The sequence below is a fragment of the Sebastes umbrosus genome, chromosome 2, assembly GCF_015220745.1.
Source record: "Sebastes umbrosus isolate fSebUmb1 chromosome 2, fSebUmb1.pri, whole genome shotgun sequence".
In the NCBI taxonomy this organism is placed as follows: domain Eukaryota; kingdom Metazoa; phylum Chordata; class Actinopteri; order Perciformes; family Sebastidae; genus Sebastes; species Sebastes umbrosus.
In genome coordinates this window covers 33,086,557-33,108,325 of record NC_051270.1, presented here as the reverse complement: position 1 = coordinate 33,108,325, position 21,769 = coordinate 33,086,557, and the positions used below count along the sequence as shown (strand labels likewise).

The 21,769-nt window shown below is 39.4% G+C and overlaps 1 protein-coding gene across 1 annotated transcript in view; it reads right to left on the bottom strand.

The window, feature by feature from the left end:
* Nucleotides 1-21,769, bottom strand: part of trip4 (thyroid hormone receptor interactor 4) — a 95,737-nt gene that overhangs the window by 61,814 nt on the left and 12,154 nt on the right. The window lies entirely within an intron of this gene.

Sequence of the window (21,769 nt, the reverse complement as noted above, 5' to 3'; positions counted from 1 at the left end):
GACTGACACAGTGACAAAGGAGTCATCTTTCCCATCACTGGCAGCCAACGGCTCTCAGCTCATCCAATTTCCTCCGGCGCTATCAGATAGTGCCCATGATTGCATCTAGCCAGCCAGGAAGCGGCTCTTTTCATGACAGCATGCTTTTTCCTCTCTCCCCCCGTCTCTTATTCACAGTCTCTCTATCTCCCTCAAAGGAGCACTGGAGGTTGTGACAAATTTGGGGCTTTTAAGGGAAATCAACAGAGTCTGCAACCCATCTGTATGGTCCCTGACAAACTGGGGAGAGATGATAGAGATGTTTATTTCAGATTACAGTCCATGTCGACTTGAGTGTAATACACCGATGAGTGATAAAATATGTAAACACTCAAAGTTAGACAGTGATAGGGATCCTTAAAGAGCCCCTTGATTCCTCCTCCTCCAAACGACACAGTGATTCCAATTAAATTACATCTCCCAGTCAAGTATGCTGTCTCTCCGAGATGGAAAAATCCCTCGACGGCCCTCAAACAAAACTATCTGTGATTTAGCAGGGGTTAAACAAGAAGAAGCTTGTGAGTCCAGGAACAGAGGCTAACAATGATCTGTATTTTTCTTATCGTCAACAAATCCCACAAAAAGATTAAATGTGCCATGTGGAGTTTTCTTGTAAACAAACAAAGTTTCTGTTTACATTCAGCATTAAACCATTGTGTCAAGTGTGAAAGCATTGGCAGGAATGTGCATCGCGTCTGCCACACGCTTATGCATGTGGGACCCACTCAGGGGAAAAACAATAAATGCTCCATAGCGCTAACACTTGTAAAAAGCTCCTCAGGATACCTTTAAAACCAACAATGAACTTATCTTACTGTCCAACTGCTGACTATGTAGCTAAAGCCTTATATACTGTAGCTTTAGGGCTGAAACTATTAGTCGACTAATTAATTAGACAATCAACAGAAAATGAATCATCAACTATTTGGATTAATTGATAATCAATCGTCGTGTTTTTGACTGTTGGTCAGACAAATCAAGCAATTTAACAATTAACAATTAAAAAGACGTGACGTTTGAACTTGTGATGGGGATTGTTTAGTCATTTCAGATTTTTTTTTCGACTAAGCGGTTAATTGTAAAAGTAATTGTCTGATTAATCAATAATGAAAATAATCATCAGTTGCAGGCTTATATAGCCACATCTTTGACATATTTTTTCATTATGATGAACATGGGCACTGTAGTTTATTTTGAGTCAATCCCACATATGTTCTGGCATCATAAATATTCAGTAGGGCAGCAAATGTGTATTAATCCGCAGCTGAAAATAGTCCCCAAGAAATGCACAATTTACTCCTATTTGAGTAATGTGTGTTAAAAATGAAAATACCCCTCTGTTACAGAAATATTTAGCTTTAATTCAATAAAGAATCTATATGTGGGATTTTTATCTATGTTTTGTTAGTGGGAAACAATGAGTTGGTTTGGGGTTTTGTTAACAGTAAGAAAATATAGAATAACCTCAGACAATCACTTTCTACTCGAATACATACATCCCTTTTCAGTTCACAACAACTGAGGAACTAGTCCCACTGTAGCAATTTACTCCGACCAAACAGAAAGAAGGAATACCTTCTTTTATCAACTAGCCAGAGGGGACATACATTTCCACCTACAATGTAAAGATCGATCCTGTGAACGGTTAAGACCATGCAGCTCTTCTCAAATAGCTTACTAAGGTGAGCAGCCTAATTGAGTCTTCATTTAAGTGTCCACGTTAGGCACTTAGAAATGACACTTTAATCCAGCGTGATTTAGCATCGTGCACAGCGATTACTTTTAAAGAACTATTAGTCAATGTCATTCATTGTTAGATTTATACAAAAACGGATATAATTCTGTGATTTACCAGTGATTTGATTGGAACTACAGTTACAGACTTTGGTCTTGTGTAAATGGAAAGGCGTGGCAATGTTACTAGGTCGGACCACGGTCACTTTGAACACGGCACGAGTCTGAATTTTTAAATTTTAACAAATTTTCAAGTTTAAAATGCGGGAGAGAGAAATGTGCAGCTTGTTCTGCCTTCAAAGGTCGCTGTAATAAATCTAATATCTCAATTATCATCTCTTAGGCACAAAATCTATTAAAGAAACTAAGAAGCCAAGTTGTTGTGGATATCAATATCTTCTCATATCAGATCAGTCTATAAAAATATTTTTCCCCTTGCAGAGCAGAAGAGGTTAAAAAAAACACTTCTTACAACCAAAGTAATAATCATACCAGCATGTCTTCTACATATTTTCAAATTTCATTCATGCCAAATGAATATCAAGTCAAGTCAATTCATTTGTATAGCCCAAAATCACAAATTTGCCTCAGGGGGCTTTACAATCTCTACAGGATACGACACCCTCTGTCCTTTACCAGAAAAATGGTTTATGCAGCACGTGTGCATATTAAGAATTAAACATCCCAACTTAAAGGTGCTAAATACGGGATTGGGAGCATTTCTATTGCGTCTCTCAACATGGCGAAGGCAACCCGGCAGCTCGCAGCTAACGGTACTAACAGCGCAAACAACGGCCAAACACTTCTGCGACGACGCCGTCGGTCGGGACAGCTTTATCAGCTGTAACCTCTGTATGAGATCGGTGCAGCGCAGCGGCTGTGAGCTAGCTAGTGGGGCACGCTCACATGTACTAACTGATTACAACACACACAGAGCGACTTCATCCTCTGCTCAGGTAGATATTACTCCTCTATATCTTTACATAGCAAGTAGTTGTTTGCTGCTCTGTATATCGTATTTAGCACCTTTAAACTTCCTGTCATTCAGTGCTTGTGCATATCAGACTTTATAAAAACAGGCAGCAGAATTCGCTCTCTAATTAAGTTAATGGTGAAAAGTTAAACTGATGTGAAAGGAACATTAATGTAAAACACACCTATGTCTGAATGGCAAAAAGCCATCATTTAAATTGTACGTATTCATGTCTGAAAAGGGGCTTGTGTTTGTATGTAAGTGGTATGCCTGCACCCCCGGGAAAGAAGCACATCAAAAAAATGATCCTGAACTTCCCGTGGATGTTTCTCTGATCTGAGAGAAATCATTTAAAGAAGTGCTGCGAGAAGAAAATGTGTCATACCTAAAAAGTAGCGATTAAAAGTGTGAATAAGAGATGATTCAAAAGGTAGTAAAGTAACATGATGAGGCACTTCTTGAAAAGATGAATTGAGCCTCGTTTGAGAATCGTTACAAAAAAAATCTCACAAGATGGCTGTATTGTCGGAGGTGCTCAAGGAAACAAAATGGTGGTGGTCTTGCTAAATTCAGATGAAACAGGCGTGTGGCTGCAGCCGGAGTTTGAGTGTGTTCATGTGAAACCCCGCCAGTTGCCTGCCTCTTTCATCCTCCATTAGCTAATTAGCATTTAAAGCTGTTGAATGTGCTGCTTTGCCTCACTACCTCCCCCACCTAATTGTTTCCATTCCATGTTAATCAAAAGGGCATGAAACATTGTGGTTGTGTGACAAGCGGGTTTGCTAAAGCCCTCCATATTCATCAGGAAGGATCTAATGTAGTCAGAGTGGACCTGCTTACAAATGCAATTAAAGCGGAGCTTGTTGAGAAACACAGGTAGGGAATTAAGAAATTGTTGAGTGGAATTACGTGAAACACTACGGCTGATAATTCAGTTAGAGGTGATCTGAGTCTTTAGTGTGCCGGTTTCTTAGAGGTCTGGATTACAGCCCTAGGGCATTCTGGGTAGAGGGACCAATGTGTTTGACATGGGAGAGATCTGAGGCTGTATGTATAGTGTGACAGGTGCATTAAAATGCCTCGGTGTGAATTGAGTATCACTGGTCGGTTGCTTCAGGCCATTTACTTGGAGTGTAGAAGACAGACAATTGCGAGACAAGGACTCTGCAGCTTCTAGTTGCTCATAAACAACACTGACTTATTGGCTCGTGTTCAACACAGAAATGCATCTACTGCATGGCCGGCTTCCAAACTGATTTCAGGAAATAGATACAAATACTCCTCAACCTTGCCAGCATGCCAACTCATGATGAATCTAGTCATCCGTCATGTGTTTTAACAAAAGTGCAATTCTGCCTTAGTGTTAACTGCTGATCAATTTGTGTGTATAATTCACCCAGTTGGTTCTCTTAAAGGAAAAGGTCGACATTTTGGGAAATGTGCTTGTTTGCTTTGTAGCTAAGCGTGAAGGTCTTTGCACACCAAGATGGTATTTTTCGCATGCGTTTCTTTAATCCGTCTGAAGACCGGAAAAGGGTGAAACAGCTAGCCCTAGCACCTCTACAGCTCCCTGATTAACATGTTACATCTTGTTTTTTTCTACAAAAGAAGATATTGCAACTGATGGACAGTAAAACTACGAGTCAAAGTTGTGTCAAGCGTTATTGTGGGAGATGAAAAATCACACAAAATACCAGTTTTACAGTGGTATTTTGTTTACAATTGGCAAGTTTCTGAGAAATAAAAAGGCAGCCAGCCAAAGCCTACCAATTTTATTTATGTAACAGCATTTTTATTTTTTGTATAACTTGAACTATATAACTAGAATAACTAGAATATGGTTTTGGTATTGACCTGCTCTATATGAAAAGTGTCTTGAGATAACTTCTGTTATGATTTGATGCTAAATAAAAATAAATTGAAATGAAATTGAATTGAACGTGTTATTTTTGGAGTCACTGAGAATTGATAAATACTAAAAACTCTTTTAATTAAAAAGTTTATTTGTGCAAGTTTATCATGAATCAATGTTGCCTTTGTGTGTTTACATTATTGTAATCGGTTGATATGACTTTTTCTAAATATAAAAACTCCATAATCTCATGTACACTTTACTCTGCTTTCATGCTATAATTTGCCACACCGCCTTTATTGGTGCACAGCAGACTGGAGTAGATCTTGAAATTAGCACCCCTATGTACCGAATCGGGAATCGCTTTGAATCGACAATCAAATTGAATTTAATCGTCAGATACCGAAAGATTTACACCCCGAGTGCTGAAGCTGGTAAAGGATGCAACGTGCCGTAAATAAGGACTCAACACATTATAATAACAGCAAAGCTGAATGAAAACCTAAATACAAAATACTAAACAGGGAAAAGAAGGAGGTGAAAAACTTCATACAGCTTCACAGCTCCTTCAGAGACCGTCAATTCAATAAACTGCCCACTATTTAATTTGCTGGGATCAAGCCAGAGGGGATTCAACATAAAACCAACTGTAATAACATGAAATTAACAAGTTCATTGGAAAAAGTAAAACGGGATGGCGGGGCAGAGGCTGCTGGAAGGAAGCCTTTGGCTATGAAAAATAACAGTGGCTCTCAGGGCAGTAAGAGGGCACAGTGGTCCTATTGCTCTTACCACCACACATCCTTATAATAAAGTAGCATGCGCTGACTTTCTTTCATCAGCTCTCCTTCCTCAACAACATCATCTGCCTTCTACATACCGTGCTATTTTAGTACAGTCCAAAATACCACCAGTTTCCTACCAACATTTGATGAAAACAACATCCATCTTAATAAAAACCAACTAATACAGAGCCAGAGTTTGACAGCAGGAACACAAACCTTTGAGTCCAAGCTTGTCAAGTAACAGCTCGACAAGCCAACACTGTTCCCTCTCCTCTCTCTACAATGTCTCTCTCTCCGGCTCTTTTCAGCTGCTGTCGGCAATTAAGGGCAGCAGAGACAAGTAATCTCCTTCTGGGCGACAGGGCCAGACCAGAACAGGCATGTGGAGTGGGCTGTGCAGTCGGGGTGGGGTGGGGGGGTTGGGGGACGGAGAGGCTGGCCCCAGCTTCAGCTCTAGCCAGGCCCTGCTTGGCTGCACTCAATCTCAGCCCAATAAAAAGCCCTTCATTGGCAGGGTGCAACTGAGCCAGACGGGCTGGGAGCATGTGGCTTTTAAAAATGAGGAGGGTGGAACAAGGGGGGAGGGAGGCAGGGAATGAGACGGGGGGTGTGGGGGGGAGAACCATGGAGTAAAAATGAGGAATATGATTTGGTAAGAAGACGGATAATAAGGGTATAAGGTGAGGGAGAGAACACAGAGGCAGAGATTTTGATAGATAGGGAACTACACAAAGCCAACTGTGTCTTCCCAGAAAAGGACACTTTTGAAATACTGCTTAGCCAGTTCTGTCAGGGCTGGTTTCACCCTGCTGGAGAAACAGATGGGTTGTCTCTGAGCTATGGGTTACACGTGGGAGGTGAAAAGGGTGTTGTTGGGAACTGTACGCAACAGCAATCGTTCGCCAATCGTTCTTTAATCTATCGTGTTCACCAAACAACACAAGCCTGTTTTCTGGCATTCATTAACCCTCAAACAAATGCAGCTGCCCTCAGGAAACGCTGTACTGTAACTGCCAGTCAGCTTTTTGCACGCACGACTGTAAGTGTACTATTTGTTTTTCCATGGCTGCACAGCACAGGATGAGAGCACACGCAGACAACAGATATGTATACTGTTCATGTATATATCGTGTATCATGATTTAAAAACACAAAATTAACTGCAGACTACATCCTTCAAAACCAGAAATTATGTTAATGAATCAATTAGTCTTGTTTGCTGATCGTTTAAATGGATCTTTCTTTGTTTAAATCAGAATTTTTTTAAGTTTTTACAGTGCTGTGTTAAGACAAATGCGTCTATATCATGACATATTCAGGTTGCGGCTCATACATGGGACAGTCGTGACTCTAGACAGTTAATGTTTGCCACATCATCTTCGTTATTTTTTGACGGAAAATAACCAATTTGTGCACTTTATGAGCCCCAATTTGGGTCCGCAAGCATAAACGTTACACCGCAAATTGTTAATTTATTCGAGAAAGGATATTATGACAGGCACGTCTTTATTTCTAATTCCCCGTTTTATGTCTGCGTTTGATCGTATTTTGGTTAGAATCCTCCCCGTTTTCTGATTTCCTCCCATCTGCTGTTTAATGCTGTAACGCAAACTCATTCCTCCATCTGCTTCACGTTAAAAACCTTCCAGCAGTTCAGGAGAAATAATCTTTTCACGTCACATTTACTGTGAAACATCTGCAGGAAGTGTTGAGTTTCATTGAGAGCAGCTTAACATCATGAAAGGCGGCAAAGTAGAGTTGATCAGAATGAATGAAACGGTGGAACAGTGAGTGAGAACAGCGTTTTCTGTTTAAAAGGGAAAACGAGTAACAAGAATATCGCTTGACTGTGTTGTACTGATGGCAGCCGTGGCGTAAAAATGTAAATTGGGCAGAATTTATTATGCCAGACATTACAGTACATGTACCACACATGTTGTATTTTACTTCTCTTCCCTTGGTCTTTACTTATTTTAACATTTCAGTACCAGCTTTTATTTGTGAATTCAATGAAACTTAGTTAAAACAACACATCTTATTTGGACTAAAAAGCCACTTTTGGTTTCAGATCTTTCCGACCTCAGACTTGCACAGGCTTATTGATACAATATTTAGTCAAACCAATGTGCTCATCTTTGTTTATCCGTGTGTTAGAGATGATATTGCGAGGACAAAAACGGCTGCGATAACTCAATAGATATTTAAAGAACAGCTCAGGTGGATAGAAATATTTTTTCAACTGGTTTATTCATGGTAACAAAGAGACTCGACTGCAAGGTATCAACGGATCATGTAAACAGTTTAAACAGGATCTCTAGTGGAGTGTGGCAAACAGCCAAATTACACCATGCATGTAAATGTAGCCAGAAGCATAATTGATTTCATTCGCCGTTTAGACTTCAGTTGAACATTGTGTTTCGTTTCTCAGCCACGTTTACCCTTTCCTGGAAAACAAGGACATCATGTATGCATGTATCTTAATCTTTGGATTAATCAATATTTCGGTTATTTGTTTTATTAACTGGAATCTTTTTGCATTAATAGAAATCATATTATCTTTGTATAATCTGCCAAAGAAATGCAAGGACGTCATTTTAAGTCCAAATCAAGTGATTTGTGTTTTAACAATAATAATAATAACTTCTCTGCTCATGCTTAAAATGCCTGTTGTACAGAGCGCATACTATCTCAACTTGACAAATTAATTATTCAGTCCTAACTAGAGCTGAAACAATTAGTCAATCAATCAATTAGTCGATAGTCAGAACATTTATCTGCAACTATTGTGATAATCATTTTTCAAGCAAAATTACATTTACCATGGCCAATCATTCCCTAGTTTCAGCTTCTCAATTCTGAGCTGCTTTTCTTTGTCTTATGTGATAGCAAATTAAATATCTGTGAGTTTTATGTTATTGGTTGGTAGGGCTGGGAATCACTAGAGGCCCCGCAATACAATATCATCACGATACTTAAGTCACAATACGATCCTATTGCAATTTTAAACATTTTGCAATATGCTGAGTATTGCGATAAGATATATTCTGATTTATTACCTTTTTTCCACTGCAAATTATGCAGTTTGTCAACATCTGTTTTATCTAATAAAATACAGTTTTCACTCTGTTCAGCTCAGAGTTTTCATTCACATATCTTGAGGTCAGAGGTCAAGGGACCCTTTTGAAAATGGCCAAGCCACTTTTTCTTCACCAAAATTGAGTGTAATTTTGGAGTGTAATGTTTTTCCTGACAAGCTAACATGATACAGTTGGTACCAATCAATTCTTTAGGTTTTTCTAGTTTCATATGATACCAGTATCCTCACTGTAGCTTTAATACTGAGCTACAACCTTTGAAAAACAGAATAGCGGAGGTCGGATTGTTAAGTGGTTAATAGTTTATATAATAAAAGATCAATACTTGATGACCATGTATCAATACAATATTGCCATGCAAAATATCACGATGCTATGCTGTATCGATATTTCCCCCATCGCCCATTGGTTGGACGATACATGAAATTTTAAAAAGTCACTTTGGGCTTTAGTCATTGTCTGACACGTATAGACCAATAATTAGTTGATTAATCGAGAAAGATAACTGGCAGAATAATCTATAATGAAAATATAGGAGGAGTTAGACATCCTTCGCTTTTATACATCTAGTGATGTTACAAGTACCCATTTATTAATTGCAATCTAAAATAACCTAACTGCGATTAATGACTGTACATCAAGTTTTTATCTTTAGCTACAGGAACCATCACATGCCCAACGCATTCTCAGACACCTTTTACAAGCCCTTTAAAACTGGAAGCAAGCGGAGCAAACACATGTAGCCTCCGCCAGTATGGACACACACGCTTTGGATCACACTGGTGCCGTGTGACATTATAACCCAAAGCAATGCCAACCTGATCCCTCTAAACAGCCAGCTAGCGTGACTCACTTTGTCCCTTTCTTTGGAGCTCAGGCACACCGAGTTGCAAGGTGATGATTAAAAATTGAACATACTCCTTCACCTACAGAATCAACTGGTGTCAAGTTTGGAGAGTGAACATTAATTATCTAGGAGTGTCCAACACTGGCTCCTGAATTTCTACATTATTAATACCCTCAACACAACGAGAGACATGTCTCATTATTAGGAGCTCAGCACCAGGGCCACGATTTTCCAGTTACTGCCACCGAGACAGTCAGCTCAACTGCGAAAAAAAACCCCTACATATTTCCTTTGCCTTGAAAATGCTCCCTGTTTCAGTACAACTAAAAGGTCAATTCACACATTTCCCACTGAAAAAAAGTAAAGTTACAACATATGTAACTCTGTAATTAATCTCAAAGTACAAAGCTACATCTGTAAGTTTGTACTTTGAGATAAATTACAGTCTTTTTTTAATCAAACCATCACAGCAATGTGACAATAACATTAACTACCAAGTGATGAATCTCTGCAGGAATTACTGATATCAAGTAGGATGCTTTGGTGTATTTGTAATGTGGTGTTTAGTTCAAGAAACAGCTCTGCATGTCAGCAATTCAGGCTTGTTGTAAATGACTTCAAGCTGCCACCAGCCCGCCATCCCACTATTAAAATTCCCTGGAAGACCGAGGAGCAAGAAGTATTAAATTAATTTTGCGACTCCCCTGCTTCATGAGCATAACAATTCAGCTCTGCAAAAAAAAAAGTAAGTAAAGAGAAGTCAACACATTAGCCTTTTAGCTAGCGCTAGTGCTGACAGGTGTAGTGAAGTCATGTGTTTTCGCAGGGAGATTCACACAGACTTCCTCACTTAGCTCAGTTCCACTTTCCCAGCCATGTTTATGACTTCACCTCCTGCAGTGGCCCTCGGGCAAGACGAAAACAAGACTGCCTCACAACAGTCACGTTTTGTTTTTTTTTAGATTCAACAAGCTAACTGCTGGAACTTTCCAAGGAAAAGGGTTTCTCTCTTGTACTCACAGTTAAGCTTCTGTTTGACGACTGCAGGACTCTCACAAAACGGAAAAAATGCAGCGGAAAATGGCATTTTGAAAAAAAACGACACTTTCTAAAACACTGACATGGTGAGAAAAATATTATGCAATGTTTAATAACAGAAGTGATAAATCCCAAACATGAAAAAATAGGTAGATGTTCTTGTCATACTTGAGTTGAAGTATCAGACACCTACAGTGCATTTACAGAAAATTCACAGTCAAACCGTCTACTTAGTAGTTTCCGTTACAAAACACACACTGGAGACAATTACCATGTCTGCTTTCAAACCTCGACTTCAAAGAAAAATTCCAGGGAATCTGAGGCATTAAAACTTCTTATTTTCCACCGCAATCTCCTTTTATCGGTGCCACAAATCCAGCTCTCCTTAACACAGGTGCTGTCAGCAAAAAAAGGCTCGTGTTTTAAGTAAGGTAACAAACCACTTCACAGTGGGCATTTGATTTCATAAAGTGGAAATTGAGAAGGACCGGGGAGTTTATGAACGTGTCTGTCTCTTAAGGTGAATATTTGCTTTGATATTCTGACACTGGGGTACAGCCCTCCCATCTGTGTTCACTCAGCCGCTGTGGGAAATAACTGTCTCTTCCCTCCTTCTCTGGAGGCTGGCAATGAGCGCCGTCTGAGAAAAGGAGCACAGACGGAAAGGCTGTCCCTTGATTCTTATCAAAGGCCAGTTTTAGGTTTCTCTAAGCCCATGGGTTAGTGCTACAATAGATAAGATGATCCGACTGATGCGTTCCAAGGGGAACACAGTGAACTGTTAAACACAAGGTGTTGAATAAGAAGAGCTCTCGACAAGTCCTCTTCTATTTATACTGTTACAGGTTTTGCAAGTGAGATCAAATATGTTGTAGGTTATACAATTGAAAGATTACATGTATACTTGAATGTTCCTTACACTAATACAGCCCTGAACTGTCTTAGACTCTGAACAATGAAGACCTTCATTGGAATAAAATTAGACAACCACCTCTTAGTTACCGCTGTTATGCCCGTCTGTTTCCGTCTTCGAGTGGCACATACGCATATTAAAATGATAGAGTGGCGGATTTACTAGTTGAAATTCTAAGTAATTTTTGAAACAACTGGTCCTCGATTTCAGACAGAGGCAGAAAAAAACAGCTTCTCATTTCTAACCGGCGAATTCTGAAATTTTATCAGCTGTGGCTAGATAGTTAGTTAAAAGATAGCTTTGGTATTTTTCAATCTATTTTCCCATGTTTTTATAAATCGCTGCAATGTAATCGCTGGTGGCAATTCCTCACCGTCATCGTACGTCCAATCAAAATGCTTGTTTTTGCCACCGACAGGCTCAGATTGTTACTATAAGTGTCTGACAACATTACGGAGAGGAGCCTACGGAGAAATACCTTTCACTTTTTGTTTGTTATTGTGTCATGTGACTTGTTGCCGGAAGACGGTGGAAATGTGAGTGACAGTTGGAGAGAGGAGTGCCGGTGTTGTCAGAGTTTGTTGTGTTGGAGTACAGAAGGTGTTGCCTAGTGTTATCTTAAAGATTTTCAATGTCATGGTTGAATATTAAGCTGTTTTTGAGAATGTGGATGCGACACAAGATTTCAGAACGAGACTTCTCCTTGAGCGGGACTTGGACTCAATAACAAACAGATCGAATCAAGCAAAAGAAAAACATCTTATTTCTCTGTAGGATCCTTACCATAATGTTGTCAGACATTTATTACAACAATCTGAGCCTGTCAGTGGCAAAAACAAGCACTTTCAGTGGACGTACATTTACGCAACTGCACCGAAGGATTACATTGCAGCATGTTTAGCGTCTGCAGCGTACTCGTTCAATACTGGACCAATTTCAAAAATTGGTGTCACTTAGATACAAAAACATGGGGAAATAGGGCCCAGGTTGACAAATGCCAAAGTTAACCTTTAACTAGCTAGCTAGCTGATAAAATAAAAAAATTTGGAGGTCGCCGGCTAGAAATGAGAAGCTGCTTTTTTCTGCCTCTGAAATCAAGGACCCGTTGTTTTAAAAATGACTTTGAATATCGAGTAGTAAATCTGCCACCTTGTAAAGTGCATATGTGCCATGCGAAGATGAGTATAGCAGCGGTAACTAAGGAGCAGTAGTTGTATTGTATTTCCACTACAGCCCCATTCAGACCGCTTCGGCATGTGAAGAAATACGAAGCTTGACAGGCCTGCCGTGCCTGGTTACAATTGCAAACATATGATTGGACAATCGCTTTAGCGAACAGTCAATTGAAACATGAGCACTAATACTGGTTATACTTTATAAAATATCAAACATTATTTCTCTTGGAAGACTAGTAAAAATCCTTTTATAAATACTTTTTGCCCATTATTGTGGTTGTGTTGCAACTACATGGTTCTCTCCATATATACCAACTTCTAAAATCATCTTTTTCTTACATTACATCATATTTTTCTACACAAACGTTTGTATAAAAACCTGCAAGAGATGATAAAGATGTGCTTATTGTTTTGTCTTGTCCAACTGTCTGTTAAACACTAGGTAGCTTCTCACGCAGTCTATTTGAACTTGTGTTAAGAGGAGAGGATGACTCAGTTGCTTTAGGGCAAGTCCAATATTATTACAGTGACGTCCGGACTCAAAGTGAATGACGAAACAGGTCAGGCTTTTAATTTAAATGGCACGGCATGACCAAGGATACAGTTAATCTGAGTTAATATCATGCCTATATTTTTTTAAACACCGAGCACTGGCAACGTATACAGTTTAAAGATATGTGAAGTGCCAGCATTATTCAAGTAATTATGCTGAATCTTATTCTCGCTTCAGTGACCACCAGAAATTTGAGAGGGAGAGAAAATGATGTTGCATGTAAATCAATACTCTACTTCACACACGGAGCCTGCCAAAGCATTGGATGGCAAATTGCCCAGTGGACCATAGCAAAAGAGCTTGTGCACTATGTGCTTCAAGTACTTTCACTAAATATGGCAAAGGAATGAAATAGTGGAAGCTGGCAGCGAAGGGAGTAAGACTGCAAATTCCTTATCGATTCTCGATACCCATTTTAATGAATGACTCAATAGCATAGTATGTTAAATCTAGATATATGTTTATATGATACTTGTTGCTGCTTGATTAGGAAACTATTAGCTAGTAAAATGGATTTCTAGCTTTTAATTCATCTGTAAAAACTAGAAAACGTGTCCCTACGCAGCATTCTTTTTTCATGCAGTTACTGTATCTATACCAGAAGATATCAACAACAATACTCTCACATGCTGAAACTTTGGTGCCTCTTTTACAGGAAATCACACATAACTGCAAGTCAGTCAGTTTTTTTAATCAGCTGTGATTTTGTCTACCTATGAAATGGAGTCCCGTAGAACAATGCTACATCCTTTTTATGTCTCTGCGCCGGCGACAGCTGTGGCCGGAAGAATTATGTTTTTGAGGTGTACAGTCCATTCTTGTGAACGCGATATCTCAGGAACGCCAGGAGGGAATTTCTTCAAATTTGGCACAAAAGTCCACTAGGACTCAAGGATGAACTGATTAGCTTTTGGTGGTCAAAGGTCAAAGGTCAAGGCCTCTGTGACCTCACATCCATCCCATTATTGTGAACGTAATATCCCAGGAACTCCTTGAGGTAATCTCTTCAAATTTGGCACAAACGTCCACTTAGACTCAAGGATAAACTGATTAGATTTGGTGGTCAACGATCACTGTGACCGCACAAAACACGTTTTTGGCCATAACTTAAGAATTCATATGCTAATTATGACAATTTCACACAAATATCTAATAAGATAAAATTATGAAATGATGACATTTTGGACAGACATGTATGTAAACTGCAACTTGACTGGTTGGCGGAGGCATACAACCACGAGGCGGTAATTCTAGTAAGTTATGTCATATGACTAATGGTGTGATCGAGTTTGAGAGTTTCATTGTGACATTCAAGTGAACTGCATGTACATTTTCTGTATTTGGATTGTACTCTTATTAAAAGAGTGAGCCACTTTTGAAATAATCCATTCTGAGGTAAGATAGCGTGTCTGTGGGTACTCAGACACTTTCTGTAGTTTCACCCTTCAGCTCTAAAGTTGAAAGCTGGCCCAAAAGAGTTGAGCATGAAGGCAAAGACACGTCAGCGAGACATCACTACACAAAGGAAAAAGCATATCATATTTGATGTTAATTCTGCTTGATCACAAGCAGGTACCTGGTGTATATGGGGCAGACTGTGAATTCCCTGCTTCCCTCAGCACATCTCACCGGAGCCTCATTGAAAATAATGATCACACTCCTCCTGCCATTTACATCAACAGCAGCTCATAGCAGGCACAATCCCCTAATTAAGACATTTACTGAGTGAGACTAATGGGACTCATACACTAGACAAACAACAACATTCAGCTCAACGTTGTGTATGACTACATGTCACTGTTTTAATGGACAAAGATCCTGAACCCAAGATACGGGATATGAACACATCTGTCACGACAGTCAGCCAAAAGCAATGTGATTTTCTTATGAGAACAACAGGTCAAATAGCGGTTTTCAATACACACATCTGGTACTTTGAATTACAAAATGAAACATTAGAGGGAAAACTTTCCTTTGGTTATAAGATTTGATTAAAATCTGGTTTCTCTCTGCCTGTGTTTGTTACTGATTTCCAAGTCAGATCATTTATAAAAGGCACTGGCAACACTTGATGCCCACGACAACAGCTGGCAGCACCTAGCTGGCAGCTTGTGGACTCAACCTCTTAAAAGATCCCATTAATGTGGTCACAAAACAGATGAATGGAGAAACTTGTTGCCAGTCTCATGAATTTAAATTTTTTTCCTATTCTACTGCTGGTTACACTTACAGAAAAGCTTCTTGATGTAAATACCTGGGTCTGTCCACAGTGTGCCGGTTTGCTGCCGAAGGCTCCACTAGAGTCTGAGCTGAAGGGGTTTCTGGTGAACCTCCATGATTTTGTCTGATTTCCCGCAGTGGTACAGATTAAAAGCATTAAGTAAAACTATTTAGAAATAGACAATATTCTCGCCGTTTGCTCATGTAGGTCATATAGAGGCATCAGTATTAAATTGAATTAAAAGTTCCTCACAGCACCTTTAAAAAGCTTGTTGTTTCCATCCAAACAATTTAAACGATCAATAAAGAATTACGCCACTAATAGGCAATGGAAATGGGCTTATCAAATGAATAATGACATAGTAAATATTACAAGACAGATCGTCTGTTTGGTCAGATAACATTGAACAACAATTCTAATCTGGGTTAAAACATACTGAAATTAGGCAGCACAGGGCTGTCTGTGAATGATCTGACAAACGCACTGCTGCACGGACTCTCCGCTATAAATAAAGAGAGCCGCTATCAGCACCTCTCTGTCATCATCTTGCTTCGGAAAGCAAGAAATATGGTCTCATATGAGCTGAAGCGGAAAAACCTGTTCAACAGCAGATTGACAGCCACGCTCTTTGTTTCCATGTTTTTTTTTTTCCATTGAACCTTATACTCAGGTAGACACTTTACTTTCCCAGCTGATGAAAATGCTCCTAATTCACTTTAAATTTGTTGCGGCATTTCTAACAGTAGTGCCCATTTTGAGCGCATGCCCATCCGGGAACATCCCCCAGAAGTGCTGCTTGCAACGTTGATTAGAACTGCGGTATGGCCGTTTGCACCCGCCAAGTGTGGTCACTGGATGAACGGTTCTCAAGATATGCAAACAACAGTCATACATAGACAGACAGACAGAGGTTCCTTCCTTTAAAGTTAGATGCTGCTACAGCACCATGCATTGGTCAAATGGCACCAAATTTGTCATGGTCACTCAAACATCATATCTATACATGTCCACCAAATGTGGTACCAATAGCACAAAGCGTTCAGGAGATATTAAATTTTTTTTGTAATATAAGCCTTTGCCTACAGCATTTGAGCTAACTTTGAGGGCCAGCTAAAGCAAAACTGTGTGGAACATCAACAATCCCAAAAAGATAGCTGGTGGGTTCCAAGATTGTATTTTGGCCAATGCGTTCCGTCTCTTTTGGTCTCCACGCGGACTGTTTACCTGCATTCAACCAAAACCTGCTTGAACATGATTGGTCAATACTACTCGGACTACAAACAGAAACCAGAATGTTTCCGATACCAAAATCGTGTGCCGTTGCCTACAGATTCTACATGTGAATGCAGAATCTGTTAATAGAGATTATATCGACCCTAATAAGCATGATTGGATTATCTCTATTATTTAGAATATAAAAATATTAAATATCAGAGGGGAACAGGCACTGAAATTATACAAACTAAAGAGTAAAGACAAATAAGGATTAAAGATACTCATTTCAAATTCATGCACGGGTTGTATTTTGTTATTCAGTTTAAATTCTTCCTTTCTTTTTTTCCAGTGATTACATCCTGGGAGGAAGTCAGACTCACTGGCTTGATGGGCAATTTTTATTTAGTTTGCTGCACACAAAGAAAGAAAGATTAATGGCGTTGGAAGCCTGGACGTCCTCCCTCGCCTCCCCCTTTTTCTCCACTTTCCTCCCCTCTGATGTCGCTAGCAGGAAGTTGCTGAGCAGACATGTCATCCAGCAGAGTACAATTGAGTTTGTAATCTCTGACCCTGCAGTGGCAGAGAGTCTCTCGCTCTCTGTCTCTCTAGTTCTCCCTCTCTAGGAGAGATACTTGTGGTTATACTGCTGCTGGGTCGGGGCTTGGCTGGATAAAGATCTCTTCTCAAATGAACACACACAGGCATGTGTGACATAAAGCAATTGCTTAGGCATGCCTGGGGAATGCTGGCAAAAACACTCAAAATCAGCTCGACGTAATGAGTGAAGTAATGTCTGTCCTCGCATTTGGATGGGAACAGGCGTAAAGAATAATGATTAAATTGAGAGCTTATCCAATTCCTGATAACACCATAGCAGGGAAACACATTCGCCAACTGACTTTGTGCAAAGTACTTACTGACTGCGCCACACAACCTTCATTCGTTTCCTCATTCCAAACCAGAAAACTGGCACAGACACTTAGCCTCATGAGGAGCCATTTTGGGGCATCAACAACAAACACCAGATGTGGAGATGGGAGATAAATGTCAAACATATTGATTCTACGCTTCATTAAAGCTTATTGTGGGGGGTTGGAGTTTGCCGGTGGCAAGGCACTAAATAGATCACAACATTAAAATCTACAGAGGTCTCGTTTTTCCTGTTTTATGCAAACATTGTTTAACACAGCCAGGGCCATTATTTCAAAGAGAACACAAACTGAGAAACAGACGACTAGGCCATAAACTAAAATCAAAAAGGCTGTTCAAGTAACATCTGCTGGGATATAAAGGAATTGCTAAAATACCTATTCAAAAACAGCAACAGCTAAACATACTTTAACCACAAAATAACAGGCTTTTAAAGTTTGCTCTGAAATGGTTCCAGTCCATTGGCTTTAGTTAATTCCTTTGATTCTCTTTACTACCCTCCCTCAGTATATTTAGTACTATTTGGAAGGTGTTTCTTCCGTTTATGCTATATCCACCATTGCATAAAATGTGTTAGCGGAAAAGCTCACTATACAGCGCGCTAGGAACGTGTGAATGAGGTCTCACAGGTAAATATAAAGAAAAAAGGTATTTTTATAATAAACAAAGTCAACAGAGACCAAAACTCCAAAGGAATAATTGGGATGGAGATACATTTATTTATCTTGTGAATCTGTTCTAGTTCTTTTATATGTGGTATATATTGCGGTAGAATAAAAGCCTTTGGAAGTTCATCCATCTAAATACTAATATGAGTATTGCAAAATCCGTTATTACATTGGGCTACTCCGGGTCTGAAAAGTGAAGCCAATGTGGAAGTGCCTTAAACTTGCATTCTTTCTAATAGCCATCAGGGGGCGACTCCTCTGGTTGCAAAAAGAAGTCTGATTGTATTTATTTCTTTATTTATTACCTCAGTAAACATTGTAAACATGAGTTTATGGTCTCAATTTCTAGTTTCAAGTCGGCTTCAATACAGCATGATGTTCATTTAGTAAATTATGGTCCCATTTACAGTCAAATAGACCATAAAGCAGGGTATGCTTTAGGGCGTGGCTGCCTTGTAATTGACAGGTCGCTACCACGGCGTTGTCCGGTCTGGGAGTTGTCCGTGTTTTTCTTCAAACTTTAACCCTTTCAGTGTGTTTTCAGTTCATTAAAGTTAATTATAACCTTTTTGGTCGCCCTAAAAATGTCTTATTCAGCATTTGGTTGTACTTAGCTCCACCCTCTCGTGTCATGTTTAGTTGGAAATAACCAAGATGGCAACGGCCAAAAGCGAAGGTGACAACGGCCAAAATGCCAGTGGGTGACGTCACGGTGACTACGTCCACTTCTTATATACAGTCTATGGTTACTTACTACCAGTAATAATTTTACTGCAATTTTAGCCACATAACAGGTAATATTTGGTAAATGCTACCCTAAATCTTGAATACATTATAATTAACAAAATGAAGAATATAGAATTTGTCTTCATGACTATAAACCAATGAGTTTTCCTGGTAAGAAAACAAAAGTATTTATTTATTTTTTGTTATTTAGATTGTCTTATTTTCAATCCACCAATTGCAAAACAAGAACTGGTTAACTCAAAAAGTTTCATATCTTGTCATTCTGCTACAGATGATAATATTGGTCAAAACTATAATATTAAATTATATATATATTATATTATATATATATATATATATAATATTATATTATAGTTCCTTGCAGGCTTTCCTGTTTATGCTCTAAAGGGCTGTACTGGAGTAATGACTACATAATGACTATGACATTTTACCAGTTCAGAAAAGAGACAAAACACAATTTACAGCTTAGAAATAAGTCCTACGTTGAAGAGGTCTGATTTAAAAGAGCAACAACGATCACATCATTTTCAAGGAATAAAGAGAGAAGAATTTGAACCTGTTTAGCATTCAGCCTAACACTTCATACAGCTTGGTATTCAGCTACCTCTCTTTGATTCTGACTTATTTTCATCAACACTGCTGTCTTTCAGACCATCAAAGGAAGTTGTCTGAAATTACTCATGTTGCCTTTATCTTTGCCACAAGTTCCTGTGATCAGCATACAGCGAGAGGAACAAGTCCTGGTAAATGAGCAGAACAAAATGGAGGAGCGATAATAAAGGGGGGCTTCACTGACAGTTCCCTCAACAGCAGGAACTGTGTGACATTCAATGAAGTGGTTTAAGGACAGCAGTGAAATTCTAAACAGTGTAGCAGACCATTTCAAGTCTGGCAGATGGTTCTATGTATTTTTCATGCTGTTGAAAACCTGTGACTGAGGTTTGGTTGGTTGTCATCCAGAGCCTGGGGACTCTGGGCTGAATGCATTCTACACACCACTGCAGAATCACATGATGTCTGACCTCTCTGTCATGGCAAACTGCCCAGCAAGGAAAAGGGAGGAAGGGGAGGAATGTGAGTGTGTGTGACTGAGGGTTGCACAGAAAGAGACAGCAGAGAGAAAGCGAGAGAGAACGATGCATAGTTGCATGCAAGTGTGCATGTCTGTTCACTGAGCGTAATCTGACTTCTCCACGAACACATACAATTTCACAGCCCTGACCTGTAAAACATACTGTTAGAGGGAAAGTGGGGGAAAATATGAAGATGGAATGATGGAGGGGGAGGGGAGCAGCCACCACTATGGATTCACGCAATGTTAGGGGGAAGAAAAAAATAGCATTGCCTGACTTACCTTCCTTTGGAATGCATCCAATATATCCTGTGAGTGTGTATGTGTGTACGTGTGTGTGTGTGTGTGTGGCATGCTGGCAGGAAGGCTTTCAGCATATAAATATCACATTACCACACAAGGAAACGCAAGCATCAGTCCGAGCTTCCAGCCGGCCTAACAAGCACGGGAGCTCCACTCTGGAGGTCACAGGGAGAGCTTGCACAAATGGAATTCCACAGAAACCAGCACTTATTTTAACAGATAAGTGGCTAAGCTTGCAGCTATGTGATGTGCTACAAGCCAATGCTTTCTGTAATCTGACATGCACTGGTGTGCATACATCTACTGAGCTCTAGTATAGTGTATACAGTACATTCTACAATAATGGGGCTAAATATAAACTCATGAAGAAGCTGAAAGTTACAACGAAGAACAAAATAAAAGATTGTTTCATTAACTGGAGGCTTAAAAAGATAAAAGTACAATATAGACGTCTGAGCATTGATGCAATGACGCAGAGATAGACATAATAGAAACAGCAACACTGACTTGTGATTTAAATGAAAATAACTCAGTGCAGTTTGGATAGGGAAATAAACATTTAACTGACTCAGGGACCTGCATTTTAAACATCATATCCAATCCTGACTAGACAATGATTGTGTTATCAGGGTAGTGTCTAAGATCTACGTAAAGCCTTCGAGATGACTGTGTGATTCTATCATCCATTTTTTTTTTTTTTTATTATTATTGTTAATTGGTAAAAATTGTACTAAAACACAAATGACAGAATACATTTCTCTTCAGGTGTTCTATCAGTTTTGGCCTCCCTCCACTGGCTTCTTGTCCATTTATTCATTTTTAATATTTTACTGCTTGTTTTTAAGGTTTTAAACGGGCTGGTGCCACCTTATCTAGGAGAACCTTTGCATCATCATACTCCAGCTGGAGCGATGAGGATGACCAACCAGATTGCTCTTGACTCTTTTGAGCATCCCAGTGCAATGGCAAGCCCAGAGGGATAAAATGGGTATGGCAATGGCAAAGAGCAAAGCGGACATGGAGAGCTTTGTGTTCACAATGCACAGGTTAAGCAAACCGCAACGCGAACTTGAAGCAAACATTACTAGAATCACCTCCCGAGGAGGTCTGAGTACGATTCGTTTCAGAGGGGTCTGAGTTCTTTTGGAGTGTTCACATATGTGCAAAAAAAGCTGACTAATAGGAGTTTGTTTGGAGAGCTGAAAGGGACCAAGTGTGAAAACATCCAAAGTATGTAACAGTGTCATCTGTATACAGTATATGTATGTAACAGTGTTGTCTGCATAGAGTATATGTACTGTATGTAATGGTGTCATCTGCACAGTATACAGTATGTAAAAGTATCATTTGCATACAGTATATATATGTAACAGTTTCATCTGCATACAGTATATGTAACTAACAGTATCATCTGCATACAGTAAATGTATGTAACAGTATCATCTGCATAGTATAGACCTTTTCAAACTTGACAACATAAACATTCGAAATGGGCCCTTTTGTATTTCCTGTTTCAATGTACGTATATCATGGTTCCCATGGGTCCTTAAAATATTGTGAATCTGAGGGGGGAAATCAATGCCTTGACAGTATTTGAAGATACACATAAA